The sequence below is a fragment of the Argiope bruennichi genome, chromosome 11 (assembly GCF_947563725.1).
Source record: "Argiope bruennichi chromosome 11, qqArgBrue1.1, whole genome shotgun sequence".
Taxonomy (NCBI): Eukaryota; Metazoa; Arthropoda; class Arachnida; order Araneae; family Araneidae; genus Argiope; species Argiope bruennichi.
The window spans coordinates 65443751-65459243 of record NC_079161.1 but is presented as its reverse complement, the minus strand read 5'-3'; the positions used below and the strand labels follow the sequence as shown (position 1 = coordinate 65459243).

Here is a 15493-nt window from a genome sequence, read left to right as displayed (position 1 = left end):
AATATGATGACAGAAAACTGTTTTAAGCTGAAGGAAAAAATTAATATGCGATCTCAGCATTTGTGGTTTTGTATCAAACTAGTCGTCTTTGTCGACCAGCTTGTTCGTTCCGCATATTGATTTTTTTTGCCTGCTAAACTGTTAGTATGAAGTAGTTTTTTTTTTAAATTTTCACTTTGCTATTTAATAAGGCAGACAAATGTGAATTAAATAAAATTAATCTATTATCACTGATTGGAAGATTCAAAATGTGTATACGCTACCATTAAAAAGATAAAGTAGTATAAAAGTCATTTCATAAGATTTCTTGTTATTTCTTACCTTTTATTATCGTATTTAGTTTATTGTAACCTAATTCTGTTCTTCAATAAATATTTGGCAGGTTTTTGCAATTTTTTCCTGTTATTTGGCAAAGATTGGCGAAAATTTTGTATCTTGTTTTATCTACGTCAAATCGGTCTCCTGGAATTTCAAATAAAATCTGTGCTCCATTAAATGGTGAAACGAGATATTGAAATAAATGCTGCTATAAAAGCGCCCAATGAAGTAATCTGAAACATTCGCACGATGTTTTGTTTTGATTCGACAGTTGCAATTCGACAATAAGTATTAAGAGTGTTATTTATCTACCTTATTGTGTTCTTGAATACACCATGTACGCAGGCACATGGAACAAGGAAATAGAAAAGCTTGCCATAGACAGATTTCATCCAACATTTGACAGAAATCTACAATTTTTGTTTGAATACCTCATACCAGATGTCATCTGTTTAAGCTTAATTCAATTATTCAGACGCCAAATTATCGCCATATCCGTATAAAGCTCAATGGCTGAAAGGAATTCAAATATGATTTCTATCTTATTCAGAAGTGTATAAAACATAGAAGTACATATAAGTTACACCACTGAATTTTTTGAATAATCTATATATATAAAAGGCTAACGTATAGGTACAAAAATCGTTCTTATTACTTTGTGACGAATGGCAACAATCATATGTAAACAAACCATGATACAAATAAGTATCATGGTTTGCTTACTACATTTAACTTTTCACAATTGCATTAAATCTAACTCTTCGCTTAAATAATTAATAGAGCTGCAAAATATTATTAGAATTTCTCGGTTATAGGCTTTCCGTATCAACAAATATTCCATTCAGTCAGAAAAAAAAGGATATGTAAGAAACCAAGATGACAGAAACAGGAGTCAAACAAAGTTTAATCAAGAGAAAATAAACCGCCTAACCGTCGTCAGAGGTTAGACGGTCTCATAACCACTATGACTTGCCTATGGAAATTGATGCTCATATCTAACAAAAATATTATTTCACAAACATGGTTTCTGCAATAACTTATTATTATAAGTTTATATTTTTAATGGAAATAATTTCATTTTTGTGCAATTATTTCTTTATTTTTTATTAATATTATTTTATTTTGATTTCAATCTGAAACAACATGATGATGATGATGATGACGAAATTCGAAGTCATCTCTCAAAACACTCAACCGCGTGCTTTTGCCAGTGTTAAAATTAACATTAAAAAAAAATTGCCTGCTTTAGACATTACTTTGAAGTAGAATTTTCTCTTCCGCTTTATTTCGCTACACACACACACACGCATGCACGCACACATGTACGCACACACTAATTTATACTCCAATAATTCGCCTTTGACTAATTCAATTAAATTCATGCGTACCGATCATACTAAATAAAATGTTGAAATTTTTTTTTAAAAAAATGCATTTCAGTAATGGCAGTAATCACCAAATGATTTTACTGCTAAAAAGACCATAATGCCGACGAACAAACTGGTCGCCCAAAGCGGTTAGTTAATTTTTATTATTCATATGCTTTATATACACTGAAGTGAAAAAATAATATAGGAAATGGCTGCAGTCGGTTATCTAGTTGTGGAACGAAACAGAGCTAATATTTTCTCTGCAAGCAGACGATTTTTTCTTGGAACATTAGTTTCCAAATAATAATAATAATTCCTGAATAAATATGGCTTTAGAATACGCGCAAATTATTTGTTATTCATTGAAAAATATTAGTTTTTATCTTTACCGCTTCAGATATTTCGTAAGAAAATATTTTAACGGAATCTTTAACTATTGCAGTCAAATTCTAACTATTTATGGCGATGACTTGATATTTTTAAAGCGGAAGTTTACTCGGCGATTCTCCTAAAATATGCTGAAGCTTGCAATTACTCGAGAATTTAATTTAAGAACATCTTTTATTTATGATTATAAAGAGCAAAAAAAAAAGCATTTTAATATTTATAAGAAAATTTCATGGAAATGGGGAATAGAATAAGTTTATCTGCATATCATTTAATTTTTTGATTATTTATTCAAAAGCAAAGGCAAATAAATGAAAAAATAAGCATAAAATAAGGAAGGAGGAAATGGAATATGATGCAGATGTTCTTTTAACCTTGTGAAAGGCAAACAAATTTGAATATGTTCGAATGAATTAAATTCCTTTAAGTGAAGATTTTGATTTGATTATAATATCGATTGGTTTAATCTTTTTCTACATTTTTTTATATCAGAGTAACATTGATTCTATTTGATACTAACATTTTATGACATAAAAGATAATTGGGCATGTTCTCTTAAGATATTTTCGTGTAATCCAATAGAAAAATACAACTTTTAGAGTTAATACAAAAAAAAAAAAATCATGCCTTTATATTACCTAATAAAGCGTTTTCAAATGAAATAATAATAATAATAATAATAATAAAAACGAAAATGATTCAAAAATTATTTTGTCATCAATGATTTGTGAGCACAGTTTTTAATTTCCTCTCGTTATTAATGATGTTATAAAAAAACTTCCTAATTTTAGAACATTTCACCAACATATAAATAAAATAATACATGAAAAATATATGGTAGGAAAAAGATAAATTCCTCTTTTTAATTCGTTTTTTCCTTCATTCTCTTATCACAGAAATTATCTTCTTCCAAAAATTCGAATTGAAATTCAGATGTTTTGCCATATTCCACCCTTTTCTATGTCCAAATGAACCATTTGAAATAAAACCTCTGTCTGTGAACAAACTAACTCAGAAATTCTTTGAGTTAGGCGAATGATAATATAGTTTTTATATTAAAATGTCAGCTGGCGTACAGTTCGAAATATGACTAGCTGTCTTCGCGATTGACCCAAAGGAACTTTAAGAATTTCTACAAAATGTTAAAAGAAAATACGGAATTTTATCTATGTTTTTTTTTTTAGCTCAATGAAGTAACTTTACCCTAATGTATCACGTATGAAATATTCTGGCTAATTTAAGTTTCCTATTCACTGCATAACATGCATTATTCTTAAGAGCACTAAGAACAATTCTTTTGTTGTTAGAAATAACTGCTCATATTTTGTTTTGTATATTCGTTATTATTTTTTATCATTTTGTATTATTTCGCTCATATTTTGTATATTTATATTTGTAATTCTTGCATAAGAATTTTAATAGAATCTTAATCTTAATTTAATTTATTTATTATTGTTTTCTAGTTACTTCATTCGTGTTCTTTAGTGTAAAATCATTCGTGTTCGTTAGTATTCGTTAATCGTTCGTTCGTTAGTATAATTAAAGTTAGTCTAATATGAATTGCATTAACGTTTGTTTATGCAATTATTTTAATAAGTTGTTCTTTTATACATTAAATTATCTTTAATAGTTTATACATTGGAATAAAATCTAACATAACACTATATAACGTAGCGTGATATAAAGTTAAACATGATTTTTCGAATTTTTAAAAATCTATGCTTTTGATATGTCAAGATTGTTAAATGAAATTTGAAAGTTGATTCTGTACATCTATCACTTGTTTCCAGACAAAATTCAAATAATTGCATTTTTTTCTAAATCATTAACAATCACAAATAAAACGCAGCAACAAAAGTAAATGTAAAACATTACATGATGTGCGCATGCGTAGTATTTCCTGGAGCGATACATCCAGTAACAAGTCGGATGCAATTATGTTTGTCATGTAACAGTGGTATTTATCATATGAGTTAATTAAATTTTGTATAAGTAAGTTTTATTTTAAACTAGTAAAACGCATTCCTAATTTTAAAAAAAAGACGAAATGAAAAAATAAAAAACTCTAATTTAAGAAGTTGTGAGTATTTTATGTTGTATAATTAATTTCAAAAGTTCAAAGGAAAACAAAATAAGCCGGTTAATCTAAATAAGTTAAGCTCTTTTGATTTATTATTAACTGACATGATTTATCTCATGCAAGAAGGCTTCAAAACAATAGGATTTTCTTTTAAAGTTTCATTTCATAATATAGTCACACTTTTGGTTTGTATGCGTAGTAATTTGTAGTAGACTGATTCCACTCATATTTTGCAATCTTGTCAAATAACTTGGAAGAAAATACAGAATACATTCCATATCAATAATTAACATTCAGTATTCCAGACGAACAGAATGGTCGCCAAAGACTGCTAGTATCATATAAATTTCACGTTCTCATATACGAAGTAAAAATAAAAAAGTTTAGCAATCATCAAAAGAAATGACCTCGGTATTAGGATTAAATTCCACGCCTCAAAACTTTCTGAATCTGTAATATATATTTTTGGAATTCCGTCAGTCTGTCTGTCGGCTCTCCTGTCTGTGAACTCAAAACCGGAAAGAACTAAACAAATGAAATTTGATGCGAGATCTATATATTAAAATTGGAATACAATATCAAATTTCGGAATCGATGTCTGTCGGTCTTCTTATTTTAGTATATGCAAACATGAAAAAAATGGCTCAAAGTGGGAATAGGAAGTTTAATAAGTTTCTTTTATACTAAAAGCTTTTGACAAATGTTTGACCAAATGCATCATTAATAGACAGCCTGTACTCATTCGGACACTACTCCAAAATTATTGTAAGAAATCGAATAAAATTTTATAATCCAAAATCATAGATTTTTAAAGTATGCGGCAAGAGACCAGAAATTCATGTTTGATTCTCTTTTCTTTACTACGAAGTTGCTCGGCGTTTCTATGAAGTGACGTCACCTTCAGATGGTGCTTCTAATTTATCGTTCGATTTCTTACTTTTAATTAATTAAGATTTCCAGACAGCACAATTAATGTATCGTTTGGTTTATTACTTTTAACTAATCAATCTCGCTCGAAAAAGAATCTCTAGAATATCGTTTGGTGTTTTGAAATTTGTTTCAGTTTAATTATCGTCTCTTGTAATGTACAATTTATATTTATTCTTTTAACGACTTTTTGCATGTTTTATAACATCATTTTTACGACTTTAATGGCCTGCTTACGCATTTTTTGTTACGTCTTGTAAGTGTTTCTGAAAGAATCTGTGAACATGTTGTAATTATTGAAATATAATTTTAAAAATTAAAGTTGCATTAAATTATTTCATTGGATTCTATCATACATACAATAGCTTACAGAATATTCCAGTAGCAGCGAATTTGTGATTGAATTACTTGCTACTATTTATTTGTTAGTTTCGTGTTTTCATCATCAGAAGCTAAACATAAAATGCTGTGCATTATGGAAGCATAAGATAACATCAAAGGGCAAAAAATTCCATTGCATAATTCAAAAATATACAATGTATTAATGTTTATAATAACATGAGGGATATATAATAAATTCTGTAAGAAAATAACTATGTTTTTTTTGTGTAAGATCCAAGCTCTTGTTACTGAAAGCAAAGTAGCACTTGTGATAAAGCTGTCACCTTGAAAATTAAGTGGCATGGAAAAAAATCTAGAATCGATCCGTCAGGAGGTGACAAATAGAACACCAGGTCATCAAGCAGGACACAAAGTCGTTAGCGAGAGGCAAAAACCAGGGCAGCCAATCATGGCAGTGACATATTATGTTTTGGGGCCACTCGCGTTGCCATGGTTACCCAGAAATTAACATGCTCTTTGACATTCGAACAGGACGGAAGTTTTCATTTCATTTTTAATAAGATATCATGTTTTATATAGATGGTTCAAGAGAAGGATTATTCGATTTTTTTTTCATCCATCATTTATTTTTGATTTTGTTATTGATCTTTTGATAATTATATCGGAGGATACAGAAGATTTATTTAGAAGATTGAATAAATCTTCATTAAAAATTATCACGTTTACATGTTTCTAATAGTACAGACAGACAGACAATCAGCTTGTTGCTGGTTTTGCCTCAAATTTTGATGAGTGTTAGCTAAAATTTGGCAAAATCTTAAAAAAAAAAAAAAATCTGAGGTATATATTTTTACCTTAGAAAATACATCTGTATCTGCGGAAAAGCTTTAGGTATACTGATGGCTTTAGGTTATGCAGTTTGTCTTACAGAACGCTCTCTAACACATACATACATTCCTCTTTAATATTAGAAGACTTTTTTGAAGATCCTGTTTCATGTACTTGAACATATATGTTATATCAAGTAGAATGAGACATAATGCCACTTTTAATATATTTTTAATGATATATAAGAGACATAATGTCACTTATAATATATTTTAATGATATATAAGAAACAAAATGCCACTTAAATATAATTAAAAAATCGTTCTGAAATGCACATTTCCACCTTAGAAAATATATGTATATCAACATTGGTAGTTTGAGGTTGTACAGTTTGTCCTGTAGAACGCTCACACGTATATATTCTTCTTTATTATTAGAAGAAATTTAATGAATTCTTTTTTATTATTAGAAGAGATTTTGTGAAGATCCTGTCTCTTGTATTTGAACAGACTTGTTGTACCTAGTAGAATGAGACATAATGCCACTTATAATATATTCTAATGAGATATAAGATACATAATGCCACTTATATATCATTAAAATATCGATCTGAAATGCACATTTCCACCTTAGAAAATATGCCTGTATCAACACTGGTAATTTTAGGTTATACAGTTTGTCCTGTAGAGCGCTCACACACATATATATTCTTCTTTATTATTAGAAGAGATTTTATAATTTTTTTATTATTATTATTAGAAAGATTTTGTGAAGATCCTGTCTCATGCACTTGAACAGATTTGCTACGCAAAGTGGGATGAGACATAATGCCACTTATATATTATTAAAAAATGAATTTGAAATGCGCACTTTGATGACGGTGAATTTTCCATCTTAGAAAATATATCTATATCAACACTGGTAGTTTTAGGTTGTACAGTTTGTCCTGTAGAGCGCTTACACATATATATCCTTCTTTATTATTTATGAATTTTTTTTATTATTAGAAAGATTTTGTGAAGATCTTCTCTTATGCATTTGAACAGATATGCTATGCCAAGTGGAATGAGACATAATGCCACTTATAAATACCAAGGATTACATCCAGGAACTCTTTAAACGAGCGGAATGCCACGCGATGTTGCTTTCGTTCTGCTTTTCCGTCAGCTAGTACAGTTGTGCTGAACAAGAAAAAAAAAAAAAAAAAAGCTTCCCTTAATCTTTGGAGTCTTTTGCTCTCATTTTTAAGAGATTCCCACTTTCTTCCCTTCTTTCTCCGTCCTTCTATCCTTCCCCTCCCTCCCAGGTTTTCAGTTTTCGAATTCCGGAGAAACGGGGGTGGGATCTTATGTCACCCGGCGAAAGAGGATTTTCTCTTTTCGATAAAAAGTTAAGAATGTCTTGACAAGGAAATTTTTTTAAATAAAAAAACACCCCTTTCACGACAGCCTTTTTTTTTTTTTTTTCAATTTTATCATCTTTCTAAGTGAAAGAAGCTGAAGGGGGAACTATTTCTATTAGTTCTTTAACGAAATAACTCGTTTATTCTGGGGCGTTTATTCGATTTTTTTTTTTTTTTTGTAATCTTTCAGAAATTTGAAAAGACAGCCTTTGATCACGGTGAATTTTTTTTTATCTTTAAAATAGCAGACAACTTGCAGCTTTTTGAACTTTTGCTTCAAATTTCATAGCTGATGCATAGTTTTGTAACTCTAAAACTGGGACAAATCTGAATTTTCAGTGTTTATGCTAGATTTGTCCTGAATCTGAAATGAATGCACTGGATTTTATTTATTATTGAAATGCTTGTATTTAAACTGCGTGGATGACTTTTCAATACTTTCTAGAATATCCTCTAAAAAAAGGTAGAGAATGCCTTACTTTGGCATACAATAGTTAAAAAATATTAACCATTAGTGTAAATTTAGCAATTTTGCTGAATCTATTGTGTGATCCTTGGCGATTTTTTTTAGTTATTAATCCCTGGAATGCGGTTAATAGTATCAGAAAATCAAATTCGAATTTTAGATGCGTGCTTCCCAACCAATTGAAACTAAAATTTGACACAAAACTATTCTTGTAGTATACCAAATTTGATATACAAAAGTCATCAGTCATTTTTTTCAGTTATCGCTTCATCAGTCATTTTTGAGTTATCGCTTTTACATGCTCTGAAAGAACGGAGCATGTAAAAGCTCTTTTAAAAGATGTTCTACATTATCGATGTTCAATCTATGTACCAAATTTTATTTATCCAGTTGTCACCATTTTGTAGTTATTGTGTTACCTATATTCGAACAGCCGGACAGACAGACTTTCTCTGGATGAATTTTACTCAAATTTTGAAAAAAATCTACAAATTCGGTGTAAAGACATAATATCGAATTCCACCAGTATAGCTGAAAGCATTTTTGAATTATCTTTGTCACAGACAGACAGACGAACATTTTCCAAACTTGCGTCTTTTCGAACTCAGGAAGAACTAAAACGTGTAGATTCGTCAATATTTCGAGTTCTATTTTTTTTTTTGACGGTCACTATACTTTCTCCATACTACGTATATGAAAAAATAAACAGGATGAATTAAATTTGATTTTAAAAAAAGTTAGTTAAAAAATAATCTCTCTCCATACTAATAATGAATGAAAATATGTGTGAATGTGTTTTGTTGTTCTACGAGCAGAATCATTTGATCCAAATCTATGGAATTTAGTACAAATATACAGAGTTAACAAAGAATAAGTATGGCCGCGGTGGCCTGGTGGTAAGATCTCGGCTCATGAGCTGTAAGATTTTAGGTTCGAGACGAGATTCCACCTAAAAACCGTCGTGTAAGGAGGCCTGTTGCACGTTGAATCCGTCAGGGCCAAACGTACTCTGGCTGGGTAAAATAAAAATGCACAAAAGTGACTCTTTTAACAAGAGATGTTTCGCCGAATGAATGGCGAGCCAGTATATTCAGTATATGCCATGACGTCAAATACTGAATTAGTGTATGTTAAGCTCTAACTTTCAGAGAATCCTAATATCTAAAGAAAAGACAGATAGCATTGTCGAACGCGACCAAACGCAGTATGTACAAGTGCCGGTTGACCTTTTATCGCCGAGATTATGTCTCTGTTCAAGAGATCGCGGTGGATTGGTTATAAGTTCTCGGTTTCAGAACCTGAGGGTTTCGGGTTCGAGACCCTATTCCACCGAAAAACCGTCATGTAAGAGGGTCTGGTGCACGTTAAACGTCCTGGCCAAACGTCCTCCCGCTGGTGTGGCTTGGTGTGGAGAAGGGGATGCCAGCTCAGGTGTCGTCCTCGTCATCTGACCACGATTGAAAATTACGAAGTCAGTCCCAAGATAGTCCTAGTAATGCTTTACAACGGGACGTTAATATAACTAAACTAAAAGGAATAAGTGTCCAATTCATAGAGATATAAATAAAATAAGAAAAAGTACAAAAAGGTCCGCCTGTACATGATGCTGTAAAATAAATGCTATTTATTTACACATGTTGAAAATGTGAAATATTATCTGAGTAACAGTCATGTCTATTCTCTTCATTCTTTTGATGAAAAGAGGACGGATTCTACACAAACATTAGTTACATGTCAACACATCATGACTAAGCTGTAAGAAAAATAACATATCTAGAGGATATAATCTTTTAAAGGAAGTAAAAAGTGGCGAAATCGTTCCGGTAGTTGAAACTGGAGAGCTGGTTATTTGTTTCTTTATCTTTGTTATTTTAAATATATAACGATAAAAATAATTTAACATTAATACATTTAAATACAATTTTAAAATTGTTTTGTTGGCGACGTCCTTGCATAGGGGTAGCGCATCTTCCCCGTGATCTGGGCGTCCCGGGTTCGAATCCCGGTTCGGGCATGGTCGTTTTTCATCTGTGAGGTGTGTGAATATGCCCCCCTGTAAAAAGGGGTTGTGCAAGCGAATGTGTGAGTTTTATCTACATATGAACTAGGAGTCAGACTTCTGCCCTCGGGTGCTCAGAGGTCTTTACCCTCAAAAGCTACTGCACCGCCTCTCCGTGGTAACGCGGACATGACATCATCATCAAATGATTTAGTTATTTAATAAACAACAAAATAAATTTATTTGTTTTGTGGTTTATTGAATTAATTCATTTAAATATGACAACAAAAAACTGTTCTTACTGCTGTTGCCAATTTGTATTTAATGCAACATTTTAATGTGTACGAATTACTCACCACTCAAATCTTTTCAACTGCTAAAAAAAAATAAAAAAAAATGGCAGAATTTGCAGACGATCCCTTATCATGTCTCTAGAGAATGTTTTTTCCTCCCGGGGCGTGCAGTGATCGCCTGCTGGTCCGTAATGAAAGCAGCGCATGTTTTCCCGGCCTTCGCGCTCCATGGGAATAATACCCGAATGAATAAGTCTCTCACCCTCACCCCCAGCGGTGGCAGAGCGAGAAAATGAATCGGATTTCGAGTTATTGTTGCAGGAACATTCTTAATGGAGTCGAATTCAACAGTGTTCTTAATAACTTAAGTGTTTGACTAACCCATTTCTGATCACAATTCGCAATTTCACCTCCTGTCTGTTTATGTAAACAATTATGTAAAAAAATAATAAGGCAAATTTTTTTCTTTTTAAACATTTAATAATGAAAGGAATTCACGCGATTAAACGTGGAAATTAAATTTTACAATTATTTCAAAAGATGTTTTATTAATATCATCATTACGTTTCTCAGTTATTTTTCCAAGAATTATTTTTTTAAAAAAAGTTTTATTAAGGTGTTATTATGCCTTTTTTTCACCGTTAGTATTTCCAAGAATTTGGCAAATCATTTTTGTTCGACGTCTCTCAATCAGTGATGTTTTCGCAACAGCTGAATGGATTTTGCTGAAAAACAACTTTTACAGAACTGGCGCTTTCCATGATTTCATTGGGGGGCAATTCAAGCTCTTATGACAAATGCCAAAGACATGCCTTTATGATGGAGTTGCTGCTTTTAATAATTTTAACCATTCTTTTCCCAATTAACGCAAAATTGCAGTTAAATCTTTTGTCAGAAACTTAGCCTTAATGACTTTTTCAATGAAGTATTTTTTAAAAATTTGCGGAGGCATGCACCTCGTATTATTTAACCAGTTAAGTGCGTTCGATGTGTATACTCGTCAATCCAAATCTTCATTTTGACGCAGTCGATGTTTAATTTTTTTGTATAATAAAAATAAAATATTATTATTGTTGCGTTTTATTATGATTTTTTTTCTTTTTTGCAAAATTTACTATGCAACCATTTGTATTGCGTTCGACGCGCATATGCGTCATTTCTTGACTTTAAAAAGGAGAACTTGGTGGACATTAAAAAAATAAGATCCGCAGTTAACTGGTTAAAACAGTTTCAACGGCAATTTATAGTCAAGCTTGGAATGTCTGAATCTATCTTATGAAATTGTAACAAACGTAAATCGGTTCCTTTCTGCGCATTTTTTTTTTTTTTTTTTTTGACCGAGTGTAAACCTCGCATAAGTAACAAGCGGTTATATCCTTCCACTCCAGGTTTGGGCATCTCGAACATGATTGGCAGTTCTGGTCATGTGATTCACTGACGTATTGTCCCTATGTTTTCCTATGAGTTTCCATATGTACTTCTTAATGTTTAATCACGCATTCTATTAAAAAACACGTGGTGTTTGATATTGAAATGCTCTTGTGCCAGTAAAATTCAAAATTGATACTGGAATATATATTTAACTATGGATTACAAATGCGAAGTTTGTGGAGCAGAATTTCATCGTAAACAGTATTTAACGAGATACAAATCTCGACTTCATGGAATAAAATCTAGCTGTGTAAACAAGGAATTTCCATGTATTTATTGTGAGAAAAGATTTTCTTCAAAACAAAGTCTGTGAGAGCACAAAGTATTATTCGTGATGTAAAGGAATCACAATATCTTACCAAGATATTTGCCGAAAATAAGTGTGAATTAGATTTAATATCAACATATGTAAACTTCATAAAAATATATGTGCAATATATTTCATGTAAATTAAGTAGGACTTTCTAAATGTATCTTACATGTTTAATGATTTGAAAAAAAATGCCATGAAAGATTTTGTAAGAAATTATTTTATTAACAAATATAAGTATTAGAACTAACATCTAATCCTACATCTGCTTAACTGACATGGATAGTTAACAAACAGAAATATGTGATGAGATGTACAAGCTTCAAAATATTTGAATCGTTTACAGCTTGCAATTCTCTCATCCATATTAAATATTAATTCACAAAACAATTGAATTTGTACTAGTAACGATTGAAAAATACTAGTTTTTAAATGTCCACTATATTTGCATTTATAAATAACTAAAAATATTACATTATTAAGGCTTTTGTTACTGGATTTTATGCATTAATAAAATATGAACACACAATAATAAAACATTTTAAATTCATCATATATATTCACATTTCTGTTGTGCTTAAAAATAATCGAAAGTCCATTCAAAATATTTTAAAAAAGAAACTACAGTCATTAAGATTCATCACAAATAACGATGCTACCTGAGGTTTTTAATTTAAAATTTATTATACACATTCGCATTTCCGTCATGTTTATAAATAATCGAAAGTACATTCAAAATATTTACAATTCAAACAACAATCATATTCAAAATTAATCAAAAATAGATTCAAAACAATATTTCCGTTGCAATGAGTAAACGTCAGTGAATCACATGACCAGAGCAGTCAATCATGTTCAAGATAGCAAATATGGAATCGAAAGATATAGCCGCTTCTCTTAAGTATATCTAAGTTCAGTAAATTTAACTGTTGCCATTCGACAGTTTGTAATAACAGCGATTTCTATGTCACACATGTTAGCGTTTTATAGATAGATAGATTTCAGTTTAATAATCAAGGTTAATGTTAAATCCAAATGAAGCATCTTAGCGTTATTCTTAATTTTTAGATATTTTCTTAGTAAGAATATCTATCTTTAGTGTTTATGTGTTGTTATTTACCTGGAGAAAGTACTCGGTATGACAAAAGCACCTTTTGCTTTCGCCACCAATTCAATTGAGTGGATTTAATGGAATTGAAAACAGAAAGAAGAAGAAGAAAAGATAGCTTTCAGATACGCCAACCGAGGCACTTGCGGAGATTAAATTTGAAACAGACGCTGACCAGAAAGAAAAATGAAGTGAAGTAAATGCAGAAATTTGAGATAGGTAAAAAAACAGAGATAAAAGATATTTAAAGGAAGTGAAATATCTATGATAAATTACTTAACTCTATAAATAAAATTATTATTAATGAAATTCAAGACTAATTTTCCAGTTCCAATTATTCATGCGATTTCTATAATTTTTATTTTACTCTTTTTGAGAGAAATCTCAAAAACGTTATTTCGCTGAACATTCTCTAGTGGCAAAGCACCATGACAGAATTCCTTTTATTCAACTATTTAGCCGATTTTGCCAATTTTTCTTTTACTTGAGAACCGAAACTATTCATATACCACAGCAAATGTCCGTTACCCATCACTGTTATAAAATTAGGTTTGAATATAAACACATAGAATCTTTCGTTTGGAGCTGTATCACGACTACCAAGATGTTCGCTCATAATCAACACATAAGACAAGAATACTTTTTCCACAAGTTACGCGAAAGGAAATAAATATTTTATCATTCAGCAATTAGTTCCGGTCTTTCTTACTCCACTTTCACTTTCCATGGATCTTCATAAAACTAATTCTGTAATGTTTTACTTTATTGAGTTCCTGATAATTTGTATATTCATCGTTACCAACATTATATAAGTTATCTATATCCGTAACTTATCCTCTGTGAACCATGTGTTGCGTTATTTGTTCACAGTTATAATTTTTCCGCTGTGTACTTTGCGTTGTGTTACTTGTCCATATCTATAAATTGTACGCTGTATACCTTATCCTATGTTCTTTATCAACAGCTTATAATTGTTTCATATACATATAGTACTGTTTCGTTTCTCCACAACCATAACTTATTTTCTATATGTCATTTGCTGTGTTACAGTCCATAATCTTAACTTGTCACTGTGTTTACATTTGTGCTGTTGCACCTTCTGCTGTGTTGCTTGTCCGCTGTGTTGCTTGTCCGCTGTATAGCTTGTACAGAGTCATTTATCCACATCTATAATTTATTCAACTTCTCCGCTGTGTACTTTATGGCGTGGTACTTGTTCACAGCTATACCTTGTCTGATGTGTAGTTTGTGCTGTGTTACTGGTTTACAATCATAATTGTCCGCTGTGTGTCCTTTCTGCTGTTTTATTTGCATGCCGTGCACCTTGTGGCGTGTTCATTTTTTGCTGTATAGCTTTCCAGTGTCACTTGTCCACAATTATAACTTGTTCGCTATAAACATTTTCTGTGTTACTAGTAATTTACTGCTTTACAGCTACTACTTGTCCGCTCTGTGTACTTTGTGAATTTTTACTTGTCCACAATCATAATTTGTCCACTGTGTGTTCATAGTACTGTGATACTTGCACGCAGTGTGTATCTCGTGTTTGTGTTATTTATTCACTGTATAGCTTGTGCTGTGTTATTTGCTCACAATCATAACTTATTAAATGTTGCTGTGTTGCTTGTCTGTATCTTTAATTCCTCGCTATATGTCTTGTGTATCATACATGTAAGAACTTCAATAGTATATGAATGAAAAGTGGCGTATGATTTTATCATAATTAATATATATATAAGCGTTTCAAAATTTCGGGAATTTTTTACTTTTCATTCCTTTTTGTCTACCTATACGCGTATATTCAACACGATAGTTCTCAAACGAAACAAACTACATGTATTAAGGGAAGGATTCTTACATTCAAATCGTAGACTTGTGTTACATTTTAGATCAAATCCATCAACGATTGTCTATCTGTTTATCTGCACAATAATTAGGCTTTATGTGGACGCAAAGTATATTGAGAATATTGAATTTTGAATCCTGTTGACCTAAGAGAAACAGTCTAAATTATATATTCGATCTTACTCATAATATTACAAATCATTATAATGTTTGTAATATTATGAGTAAGTATAAAGTAAGTAAGTTTGTAATATTATGAGTATAATGTTATATATACAAACGCATTATAATGTTAGAGAAAGCAAAAAAGTCGTGGAGAATAACTTCCAATAATTAATTAGCTGGAGTGATCTCCCAAAACTTTCTCGCCAACTCTCTAATAAAGAT

The 15493-nt window shown here is 31.0% G+C and overlaps 1 protein-coding gene across 4 annotated transcripts in view; it reads left to right on the top strand.

The window, feature by feature from the left end:
* Positions 1 to 15493, top strand: part of LOC129956864 (FK506-binding protein 5-like) — a 245807-nt gene that overhangs the window by 84144 nt on the left and 146170 nt on the right. The gene's annotated exons all lie outside the window — the stretch shown is intronic.